This window comes from Zalophus californianus, chromosome 4 (genome assembly GCF_009762305.2).
Source record: "Zalophus californianus isolate mZalCal1 chromosome 4, mZalCal1.pri.v2, whole genome shotgun sequence".
Lineage (NCBI taxonomy): Eukaryota > Metazoa > Chordata > Mammalia > Carnivora > Otariidae > Zalophus > Zalophus californianus.
Window position 1 is genome coordinate 157,482,248 of NC_045598.1, and position 12,831 is coordinate 157,495,078.

Here is a 12,831-nt window from a genome sequence, read left to right on the forward strand (position 1 = left end):
TTTATTTGACAGAGAGAGGGAGAGAGAGCAAGTGAGCACAAGCAGAGGGAGAGGGAGAAGCAGGGTTTCCACTGAGCAGGGAGCCTGATGTGGAGCTTGATCCCAGGACCCTGGGATCATGACCTGAGCCAAACAGACGATTGACGGACTGAGCCACCCAGGCACCTCTGTTTTTATCATTTTTTGTTGATGTAATATATTGTGTTGATTGATTTGCAAATAAGGAATGACCCTTGCATCTAAGACTAAATCCCACTTGACTGTGGTGAATGATATTTTTTAATGTATTGTTGGATTTGGTTTGTTGAGGATTTTGTTATCTATGTTCATTAGAGATATTGGCCTGTAGTTCTCTCTTTTTTTTTGTAGTGTTTTTATCTGGTTTTCTTATCAGGGGAATGCTGGTTTCATAGAATGAATTTGGAAACTTCCCTTCCTCTTCTATTTTTTGGAATAATTTGAGAAGAATAAGTATTAACTCTCTTTAAATGTTGGGTAGAATTCACCTGTGAAGCCATGTGGCCCTGGACTTTCATGTGTTGGGAGTTTTTTGATTTGATTTCATTGCTGTTAATCAGTCTGTTCAAATTTTCTATTTCTTTCTGAGTCAGTTTTGGGAGGTTATATATTTCTAGGAATTTATCCATTTCTTCTAGGTTGTCCAATTTGTTGGTATATCATTTTTCATAATCTCTTATAATCCTTTTTTTAAAAAAGATTTTATTTATTTATTTGACAGGAAGAGACACAGTGAGAGAGGGAACACAAGCAGGGGGAGTGGGAGTGGGAGAAGCAGGCCTCCCGCTGAGCAGGGAGCCCGACATGGGGCTCCATCCCAGGACCCTGGTATCATGACCTGAGCCAAAGGCAGATGCTTAAGGACTGAGCCACACAGGCGCCTCTCATAATCTCTTATAATCCTTTGTATTTCTGTGGTGTCAGCTATTCTTCCTCTTTCATTTCTGATTTTGTTTATTTGAGCCCCCCCTTTTTTGTTTTTTGTTTTTTGGATGAGTTTGGCTAGAGATTTATCATTTTTGCTGATCTTCTCAAAGTTTTCATTGATCTGTTCTATTATTATTATTATTATTTGTTGTTATTGTTTGTTTCTGTTTCACTTATTTCTGCTTTAATCTTTATTATTTTCTTCATTTTGCTGGTTTTGAGTTTTGTTTGTTCTTTTTCAAGCTCCTTTAAGTGTAAGGTTAGGTTGTTTATTTGAGATTTTTCTTGCTTCTTGAGGTAGACCTATATTGCTATAAACTTTCCTCTTAGAACAGCTTTTGCTGCATCCCAAAGATTTTGGACCATTGTGTTTCATTTTCACTTGTCTCCATGTATTTTTTGATTTCCTCTTTGATTACTTGGTTGACCCATTCATTGTTTCCTTGCATGTTATTTAACCTCCATGTATTTGTGGTCTTCCCATATTTTTTCTTTAGTTAATTTTTAGTTTCATAGAATTGTGGTTGGAAAAGATGCATGGTCTGACTTCACTCTTTTTGAATTTGTTGAGATTTGTTTTATGGCCTAACGTGTAATCTCTTCTGGCAAATGTTTCATGTACACCTGAAAAGAATGTGTATTCTGCTGTTTTAGGATGGAATATTCTGAATATATCTGTTAGATCCAACTGGTCCAGTGTGTCATTCAAAGCCACTGTTTCCTTGTTGATTTTCTGTTTGGATGATCTATCCATTGAGGTAGATGGAGTGTTAAAGACCCCTACTATTATTGTATTACTATCGATTATTTCCTTTATGTTTGTTATTAGCTGCTTTAGGTATTTGGGTGCCGGGTGCAGAAATATTTACAATTGTTATATCTTCTTGTTGGGTTGTCCCCTTTATGATTATATAGTGCCCTTCTTTGTCTTTTTTTTTTTTTTTACAGTCTTCATTTTAAAGTTTAGTTTGTCCAATAGGTGTATTGCTACTCTGGCTTTATTTTGAAATCCATTTATGTGATAAATGGTTTCTCCATCCCTCACGTTCAATCTGCAGGTCTGTAGGTCTGAAATGAGTCTCTTGTAGGCAGCATATAGATGGGTCTTGCTGTTTTTTATCCATTCCATCACCCTATGTCTTTTGATTGGAGCATTTATTCCATTTACATTTGAAGTAATTATTGATAGTTATGTACTTTACCATTTTGTTACTTGTTTTGTGGTTGTTTTTATTGTTCTCCTCTGTTTCTTTCTTCTCTTGCTCTCTTATGGTTTGCTGGCTTTCTTTAGTGATATATTTGGATTCCTTTCTCTTTATTTTTTGCATATCTGTTCTCAGTTTTTGATTTATGGTTACCATTATGTTTATATATAACATCTTATGCAATTAGTAGTCTATATTAATTTGATGTTTGCTTAAGTTTGAACCCATTCTAAAAGCACTAAATTTTTACTCCTCCCCCCTTGTTTTAGGTATATGGTGTCATACTTTACATCCTTTTATTTTGTGAATCCTTTTGTTGATTTTTTTTAAAGATTTTATTTATTTATTTGACAGAGAGATAGAGAGCACAAGTAGGCAGAGCGGCAGGCAGAGGGGGAGGGAGAAGCAGGCTCTCTGCTGAGCAGGGAGCCCGATGCGGGGCTTGAGCCTAGGACCCCGGGATCATGACCTGAGCCGAAGGCAGCCACTTAACTGACTGAGCCACCCAGGTGCCCCGATTTTTATAGATATACTTAATTTTACTGCTTTTTTGCTACCTACTTTTCTTACTCTTGCATATGGTCTTTCCTCTCCATTCAAAGAATCCCCTTTAACATTTGTTACAGGACTAGTATAATGGTCATGAATTCCTTTAACTTTTATTTGTCTGGGAAACTCTCTCTCTCTTATTCTGAATGATAGCCTTGCTAGATAGGGTATTCTTGGTTGACATTTTTCTCTCAGCACTTCAAATATACCATGCCATTTTCTTCTGGCCTGCAAAGTTTCTGCTAAAAATGAGCTGATAGCCTTATTGGGTTTCCCTTTCTTATAGCTGTTTTCTTTTCTCTTGCTGCTTTTAAAATTCGATTTATCACTACTTTTTGCCATTTTAATTACTATGTGTCTTGGTGTGGACTTTCTTGGGTTGATTTTGTTGGGGGCTTTTTTGTGCCTCCTGCATCTAGATTCCTGTTTCCTTCCCCAGATTTGGGAATTTTTCAGCTACTATTTCTTTTTTCAATAGTATAGTATTATATAGTATTATATAGTATACTATAGTATATAGTATTTTTCAATACTATTTTCTGTCCCCTTTTCTCTCTCTTCTCCTTCTGGGATCTCTATAATGCAAATGTTATTATACTTAATGATGTTGCTGAATGCCCTTAATCTGTTTTCATTTTTTATTTTTTTTCTCCTTCTTGTTCAGCTTGTTTGTTTTCCATTATTCTGCCCTCCAAGTCACCGATCCATTCTTCTGCTTCCTCTAGTCTACCATTTATTCCCTCTAGTGTATTTTTAATTTCAATTATTGAGTTCTTCATCTCTGATTGGTTATTTTTTATGTTTTCTCTCTCTTTGTGATGGTCTCACTGAGGTCCTACTCTCTTTTCTTAAATCTAGTGAGTAGTTTTATGACCATTATTTTAAATTCTCTATCAGGCATATTACTTATTTCCATTTCATTTAGCTCTTTTGCTGTGATTTTTGTCCTGTTCTTTGATTTGGGACATATTCCTCTGTCTCCCCATTTTGTCAGACTGCTTGTGACTGTTTCTGTGTTCAAAAAGTCAACTACATCTCCTGTTCTTGAAAATAGTGACCAAGTGAAGAAGAGGTCCTGTATTGTGCCCTGCAGTGAATGTCCCCTGTTCACCAGAACCTGGCATTTCAGGGGTATTTCCTATGTGTTGCATGTATCCTAGTGTTGTGGCTGAGCCATATTTGCTTTCAGTCAAGTTGTCTGCAATGGTTCTCTTTGCCTGTTGTGGGCAGGGTTTGGTTCTTATGTTGTTAGTGGGGCAGTCTGGGGCCACCTTGGACTTGAGTTGAATCAGACCAGGCATTTGCCAGAACCAGAGTAAACTGAACTATAGGACACTTTCCCTGTGTTGTTCCCTGAAAGCTTTAATTGGTGGGTGGGACCTGCAGTTAGACCAGATGTGTGCTCCCAGCTCATTGCTGGGGCTGCCCTTGGGCTGGTGTGTGTGGTTATCTCCAGAGCTGAGTCTGCTGATTTTCAGTGTTTCAGGTGTTAAGACCCATTGATTGTAAGAACTTGCAAAGTTAGGGGCACCTGGGTGGCTCAGTCTTTAAGCGTCTGCCTCTGGCTCAGGTCATGATCCCAGGGTTCTGGGATTGAGCCCTGCATTGGGCTCCCTGCTCAGCGGGAAGCCTGCTTCTCCCTCTCCCACTCCTCCTGCTTGTGTTCCCTCTCTAGCTGTCTCTCTCTCTGTCAAATAAATAAAATCTTAAAAAAAAAAAAAGAACTTGCAAAGTTAGGCCCCTTTGGTTTTCAAAGCTAAATGTTGTGGGGATTTGTCTTCCCAGTGCGGGTCCCCCTTGCTTAGGGTGCCTGGTGTGGGTGGGGTCTGCTCTTCTCCCCTCTCTTTGCCCACAGTGACGCTTCCACTTGCAGTCCCGCAGGTCCGTTTCACTCCTGACTATGTCTCTGCCCTTCTTATCCTCTTCAATGTGGTCTCTTCTCTACCTTTAGCAGTGGAGAGTCTGTTTTACCAGTCTTCAGGTTGTGTTCTGGGTTATTTACAGTGATGTGGGTGTTATCTAGGTGTATCTGTGGGATGAGGTGAGCCTAAGATCTTCCTACTCCGCTATCTTCCCTAGATATCCCTATATTAGAATACTTTAAAAGCTGACCTTGAAGGTAAATCTGAATTAATCATTTTGATGTAGCCAGAAATGAGAATGTGGGGTGTGTGTGTGTGTGTGTGTGAGAGAGAGAGAGAGAGAGAGAGAGATAGATGGGGGAATAGCATGAGAGATGGTTTACTCTTCACTATGGAGGTGAAAGAGTGGATATCTTGAATCTCCAGTATCTGTTCTATGTTAATGTATACCTTGCCATACTGTGCAGGTTCCAACTTGAATTTTGGATTGAGCATCAACTCACTTTCCACCTGTTATTTGCTGAAGGAAGATGTGATTGACTTTGATTCCAGCCACTCTTCTGGAAGAAGAGGGAGGGCAGGAGACAAGAAAGTATGTGTGGAACATAGGCTGTTTAGGAGGATCTTGCCCAAGGACTGAGGGACTTTGTGCATGCATACATACTTTTGTGTATGTGTGTGTGCATTGTGTGTGTGTATGTATGATGAGTTAGGAATGAGTCATTCTGTGACCATTGGTTATTTTCCTTATGTCTGTGTTGAATAAGGAAAGTAGATAAGTTGAGGATGGACCAGTAGGTAGGAGCTAGATTAGAGAGGAACTTATATGACATGGCAGAAAATTTGATTTTATTCTAAATAAAATGACAGTTTAAGGAGATGGGTTGAGTGGTATGATGTGGGGGAAGTGGTGGTGGGAAGTATTTAGAGTGGGGCAGGAGAGGTTGCAAGTTTCTGTACTGAACTGAACTGAACAAGAGTTCAGTTCTAAACAAATGTAGAGTTTGGTTTGTGATCCCAAGTGAATAGACACAGACACAACTTGCAGATGTTTTTACAACTTTTCAAATGAGTTAAAATATCTCAACATTGTTTTCTTTTTTCTTTCTTTCTTTTTTTTTTTACTGTATTGTTATTTTTAATGTCCAGCATTTACAATAGGAGGGCCAGAGCTTTCTCCCCAACTTAAGTTTATAAATTCTCAATTGGCTTGTGAGGCCAATAGGGATACGTCTTCTTGTCTAATTTGGTTTCTGGGAAGACTTCATTCAGGTCCTCAATGGTCATCTGATCAAATGGAATTATGTTCCTCATCTTCTCCAGCTCTTTTTCATATTCCTCAATCCTGGCCTTTGAGAGAGACAAAAACTCAGCACAACTTTTCACATCTTCTTTTTCTTCAGCATCCACCTGAACAGTATATTTATCCTCTGGCACAGGAACCTTTGGGGCATTAAACTTCTTCTCAAAGTCATCTACCAAACCAGCCTTCACCACATTGGCCTTGTAGTAAGCCCAGTCGATAGCAGGTGGTTTCTCAGGGAGAGTAGCCAACCTGGAGGTAAGTGTCTCATTCCAGGATTTCAGGGAGTTAGCAATGGCCTTCTAGTTGCGGGGTATGATCTCCCCAAAAGCTACCCAGTCAATGGTTTTTAGAGCGAGTTTTCACACAGCCATCTTGAGATCCTTCACCAACCCTGGTAGCCCAGAGTCCACAGCAGCAAGGAACGGAACTGTTCAACATTGTTTTCTGCTATCTTCTAAAACATGTACTAGATTTTCTTGTTTATTATGGGATAATGATGATACACTTGAAATGAAATATGAAATATCATCTAAAGCTATGAATTATAATTTCCATTTGAATTAAAATTATTACTTGAGTATTTTGGGCTAAGATGATATTGCCACTCAAGTGGCACATAAAATATTTTCTAGGTATTGACTGTTGTAATTATAATAAAAATTGGATTTTAATAAAGAGTTCTGAGGAAATTATTGTTTTTTTCACTTGAACTGCTGATTAATTAAATTGAAAATGTTCCAACTGCTTTTGCCCTGAGCATCATTATAATAAATGATGACATAGATATTGTTGGTATATTTAAGAAATAGGTCAGGAAGAAAGAAAAAAGGAAAGGAAGAGAGAGGACAGAGAAATGGAGTGGATGAATGAAAAAGAGGAAGAGTGGATAAAAGAAACACACAGGGAAATAGAAAAAGAAGCCCATGGCACTGAAAGTTGTGTAATTAAGAGAATGAAAGCCACTCTAAATATTTCATACAAAGGCAACTTAATATAGGGAATTAATTACCAAAAGTATTGGTAGGGCTGGGGAAGCAAAAAGTGGATGATGAATTTACTAAAAAAGATGGGCAACTGGAGGAAGCCACTACCTTTCCTAGGGCTAAGAGAGAAAAACTGAAAATGGTGCTAAGCAGAGCCTATAAGTACTATGATGCTAAGATTGTTGGAGTGCCACTGCTACACTTGGAGCCTAGGAGCCTGCACTTCTAATGATGTAGAAAGGCTACAGTCTTGTTGATGATGCTGGACTCACCATGGAGGATGCTGGAGCCTGTAGTCACTGCTGTTGCTGGTGCTTGTGCTGGTACTGCTACTACTCCTGGAACCAGAGCCCATGATTAAACTTGCTGAGCTTCCCGGAATATTGTTGCTGCCTCTGCAGGAACTAGAAAGAGAAGGAAAAAAATTAAATGATTTATCTTCCCCTGCCATCTAATTTTCACCAGTATGTCCCAGTAGCAGAACTTAATTGGAAACCAGCTGTCAAGAGTGTGAGAAATGTAGTCTATATAGGCTTCTAGCCCCCTGAAATAAAGGGAGAATATGGAAGGGCAGGGATGGAACTGAGAGCCAATAAAGAACAAGCACAGAGAGAAGTTATAAAATATTGATTCTTTAATCGTGATAGAGAAAAGGAACATTTTTGTAACTTTTCTGAGCAATGTCAAGACCCTTTTTTCATTTTTTTCTGGTTAAAAGATTAGGTTATAAAGACTGGTCAAAAACCTTTGAAAGTGAGATATACCAATTAGGGTGTTTTAGTTTCAAGCAACAAAACTGGACCCTGGTTCACTTAAGAGAAAATACATTTATTATAAGGATATTGGGTAGTGCTCAGAAATGTGAAATATCTAGTCTCTGGATAAGAAATTGGAGTAGCTCTGGATAGCTAGTTTGCAGAAACTAATGGATGCCCTCTTCTAGGTGCTACTTGCTGTTTGTATGGATCAGCTTCATTATTTACCACTTAAGGTTCACATTTACTGGTAGAGAGGCAATCTGGCCTGCCTCTGGTCAGTTGCCCATGGCAGAGTTGAGTGGTTGGGACGGAGACTGCATGTGGCACTCTCTCACTTTGCACTGCTGCTTGATCCACTACAAATTACAATGATGCAATTAAAATTGAACAGCATTTTGGGTGCCATCCATACTGCTGTACTATGATATTTAGTTCTGTTTTATTTTTTACTTACCAGTGCATACCCATCATGTCAAAACAAGAAGAGAAAAATAGACTTCAAGTATGCTTTTAAAAAACACAGTGGAGTGTGGATTATTTTGTTATCAAATTAGATAACAAAGCCTTGTGTTTGTTATGTGTTGACAATGTAGTTGTGCTAAAAGAATACAATATATGTTGATGTCACCCTACTAAGCACCCATCACAATATTTCCGTTAGGGTAAATTAGAAATTTAAAGTAGAATATTTCATTATAGCAGAATTTCTTAACAAAAGTAAAAAATGAAAATGAGACTTCAATCAAAGAAAGTTGCCACATGGCTCATCTGTTAGCCAGTCCACTTACCATGATGAGTTAATTAAATCACATTTGATTGTAGCAGATGAAAAAATGTGTCCAGAGAAAATAAACTTGTTTACTACTATTAGCTTTTCAATGAGAAATTTCTCAAAGAGTTGAGGACATGAGGAACAACACCTTACAGTCAATTAAAAAAACAAGGCTAATGATTTTGAATGGTTTTCCTTGGTTCTTGCTTAGTTTACAGATGTTTTGGTAATGATCTGCTTTTTATTTGAGGAGTTGGTACTGAGTTTGAAGTGACTGAAGAATAAGGCTCTATGAAGTCAGTATGGAATAACAAGAGGCAATAACATTTCAAAGAATTTGAGAAGAGTCAGTACAACCTGAAGTGGAATCTGCTAAGATGTGTTAAAATTGATGATGACAAAAATATGTATGGAGTAGAAAAAGACTAAGTTAGATACATTTACAAATGTTGTGAAAATATAAAATGTTTAAAGCTCATGGTTATTCATTGTGTTGTGAGTAGGTACTTTGTAGGAAATTTTTGAATCATCATGGATTGTTGAATTGGTATTGTCAAAAGTAAACCATTCCCTCTTGTGAATTTAACCATCAATTCTATGTATTTTTTGTCAGAAATAGAAAGAATTTCATGACTTGCTCTGTTACAATAAGATTGATGGCTTAGAAAAGTAAAATTGTATGTGGGTTTTTGAACTCAGGGCCAATATTTGAACTGTCTCTGCATGAGAAAAATACCATTAACCACTGTTACTGAACACTGAATGGCTTTGGAAATTTGTTTTTGCATTGATAGTTTCTGAGTTCAACTTATAATTACAAGGCAGAAGTATGCTTATCTGTGAAACTTATATTATGGTAAAGTCATTTTAACTTCAGTGACCACTAATCTTTATCATGAATAATTTCAGCTGCTTTATATGCTTCTCATGCTGTCAAAAGTTAAAACAAGTAGTAAGCTCTCTAATCCTCCACAATTTTCAGTGAATGTATTTTCCCAGCTCAAACTACGTTTCCAATAGCATTTTTCAGACTCTGATGCAAATGCAAAAAAAAATTACGTATTTAAAAATTCTTTTAATTGTGCAATTGTAGAACTACCACTCAACCTTAATCAGCAATGCAATGACATGCTAAAAGACAAACCAGGAAAAGAATCTAATTCAATTCTAGAAGTGTCCTCTAAGTGATGCATATGGTCAATATCAGTCCTTGATACTTATCTGTATGAAAAGACATTTCTAAGTTGAAATTCATAAAATCATATTACAGATCTGCATTAACAGAAGAACATTTGCAATTAATTTGAATGATTTGGAGTACTAACTTTGAATCCCAACTACTACCCCACAAGAATTCCATTACATTCTCATTAATGGACCTATCTTGTTATACTCAATTATTTGAATTTTGTCAATAAGAAAATTGTGGAAATGTGTTTTCTCTCTTATATTAGTAGTACATATTATTCTTAATTTTGCCTTTTGACCTGATGCTGGCAGGCCAGGTCCAGGGACCCAGAGGGAGTCACGCAGGACCAGTCAAAGAGGATCTTGGCTTTGCATAGGATAAAAATCAAATGTGAGCCAGCAGGAAGTAAGAGCAGAATATATTGAATATATAGAGAGAACAGATACAGACAGAGCATCCGGGAAACTGGGAAAGGAAAGCAGCATGAGTTTCGTCTTTGTTCGGGGTCTGGAGTTTTTTTTATTGAGGAGGGTGGTCTGGTGTACCTTTCCTCTCAGGCATCCAGGAAATGGTTAGAACAAAGACGAGGGCCCAGGTGTTATTCCCTGGAGCCAGGGGGCCTTGGCGTCAAGATGTCTAGCTCCCATGGTCTGGAATATTCATGTGATGGCTTCATCCAGTCATTCTCACCTGTTCCTTCCTTAGATATTATCTGTTCTAGAGAAATCATTAACTCCAGTCCCTTATGAGGAGGAGGTATGCTATTTGCATTACAAGGCATGTGTGAAGTGGTGTGGGGGTGCAGGTCCTAGCAAGAATAGAAGCAGGAAAAGGAGGAAAAGAAGATTTTTATGGAGTCCTTTAGTTTCCTTATCTCAGACCCACAAAACCTAAAATTTTTACCATCTGGCCTTTTACAGAAAAGGTTTGCTTTGGTTTAGGCAAGTAAATACCGGTAGATACTAATCTGAAATCTGTACATTGTATTGGTTTTCTTTGTGTAATCAAGAGGAATTTGCTTCTCTCTAGCTTGAAATATCCAGTTTATTATTACCTCCTTCTGGCTAAAGGATTTTTTGGAGGAAACTTTGAATATAAATTGTTATTTACAACTTAAGAATGTAATTGTGCATGGTTGGTCTCAGCGTTATCACTTACTTTTTTTATTGCATCTTTTGCAAAGTGTGGACCAGCCAGAAGTAACTGTAAACTGTGGACAAAACTAGAACAGCTATCTTCATCTTTAGTTCTGAATGTCAGAGCTCCTTTTTCCCAGTGAAATTTTATCTTAGCATCATGAAAGCACAATCTCGTCTAGAGATTAGGCTAGTAGGAGTAGACTAGGTGTGGAGGGGTAGTATAAATGCTTCCTTCTCCTTTCCAGTGTAACTTACCAGTTCATCCTTAATTTTTTAAAAAAGATTTATTTATTTATTTATTTGACATAGAGAGCACAAGCAGGGGGAGCTGCAGGCAGAGGGAGAAGCAGGCTCTCTGCAGAGCAGGGAGCGCGATGCGGGGCTCGATCCCAGGACCCCAGGATCGTGACCTGAGCTGAAGGCAGTCACTTAACCAACTGAGCCACCCAGGCACCCCCAGTTCATCCTTAATTACTTCTATATAGTCTAGCAATGAGCTAGCTGTACTGCCTGAAAAGCCTTATCTACACCCATATTCTAAACTTTTGACTCTAACAGTAGAAACTTTCAAGAACCTTGTTCATAAATATGATTATTCCATTAGTAGCATACCAGGCTCAAATATTTCTCCAAGTTTTTAATATTATCATGTTTAACCCTATCACTGAGGTGATCACAGCCAAAAGAACTGCTCTGAGCACCCGCAGAGCTTTGCCAGCATTCAACATTAGCCTTTGGCAAGGCTCCAGGAGCCAGTGGTGAATCTTGGCCATCTGGTCTTCTACACTTGCAGTTCCTGCCAAATAGTGAGGCAATGATTTGGCACATTTTGATTAATGATAGGTTTAGCAAGAGTTAGGCTTTCAGGTAGCTAATGATGAGTAGAACAATCTTCTGAATACTGTGAGCTGAGTGAAGGAGAGAATGTGAAAAGGCATAAGGAGCAAAGTTCAGAAAGGAACTAAAATGTATAGAGTAGCAGACACTGGCTTGGTGTTTCACATCTATCATTTTATTAAATTTACAGCAAAACATCTGGGCGAGGGGTACTATCATGCTTATTTTATAGGTGAAACTCAGAGATAAAGTGATTCAAAGTTGTAAGTAGTAGATTAAAAGCCTAGTCTCTCTGTCAATACTTGACTCTGAAAATACAGTTGACACGAGTAGATATTATAGGAAAAGGAGAAAAGGCCAATAATAAAACAGCAGTCTGGAACACCTCTGATTTCAGCTTCATCATATGGTGTTTTATTGGGAAGCCCGATTGTGTTTCATCTAAAGTTCTTTTCTGGGACTGGAGCTGCAGAAAATATCCTTATCTCTATTTTGGTTGTTAAACTCTAGGAGGAAGCTCTCTCAACTTTGCCTTAGTAAGACACACAAGGGCACTTCTGTGGATATGAGATTGAAGAGAGATTTTACATAAGAAAAATATTTAAAGTTTATATATTTTTGTAGATGTGCTTTATGGTAGAGGAGGCTTCAAGAGTCTCCATGGACCTAAGAGAAAGTAATAAGGAAGAATTAATAAGAATTAATACAGTATATAGAAATTGTCAGATAATCTCAGGATATGCACTGATCAGACCTTGAGTAATGTCCATATTTGAATTGTGAAGTTTAGAAAAGATAATAAGAGGTCTACCAAGAAAAACCTAAAATGTCGTCAATTGGCTAAAAAACCAAAAACCAAACTAAAAATTGATTAATTAATTCATTGATCTGTTCATCAAACTTTTATCTCTACTATGTGACAACATTTTTGCCAGGCACTGAGGAATATAAGGCATGGTCTTTTTCTTAATCTATCTAAGTCAGTTTCCTTATCTATACAATTAGTTCATAATACTTAACCTTAAAGGATTTGTGTGTGTGTGTGAGGTTTAAATAAGAGAACACATTTAAATTCTTATAAAGCACTTGGTCACATAATAGGGACTCAATACTATAGTCTAATAAAGGAGACAGAGAAATGAACAGTAATTATAATTGTAATGAAGGTATGTACAAATGCTATGGGTATAACTCCTCAGAGCAGATGGCATTGAATCCTGAAGAAGATGGAACAGAATTGAGAAACTTTGATGTTTGGAGGTGAAAACTTAGAACAGTTCAAAAGG

The 12,831-nt window shown here is 37.7% G+C and overlaps 1 protein-coding gene and 1 pseudogene across 25 annotated transcripts in view; one reads left to right on the forward strand and one right to left on the reverse strand.

Annotated features, from left to right (window-relative positions):
* The window catches only part of RIMS2 (regulating synaptic membrane exocytosis 2), a 583,419-nt gene that overhangs the window by 33,238 nt on the left and 537,350 nt on the right, over positions 1-12,831 (forward strand). The gene's annotated exons all lie outside the window — the stretch shown is intronic.
* LOC113924184 lies at positions 5,753-6,238 on the reverse strand (annotated as a pseudogene).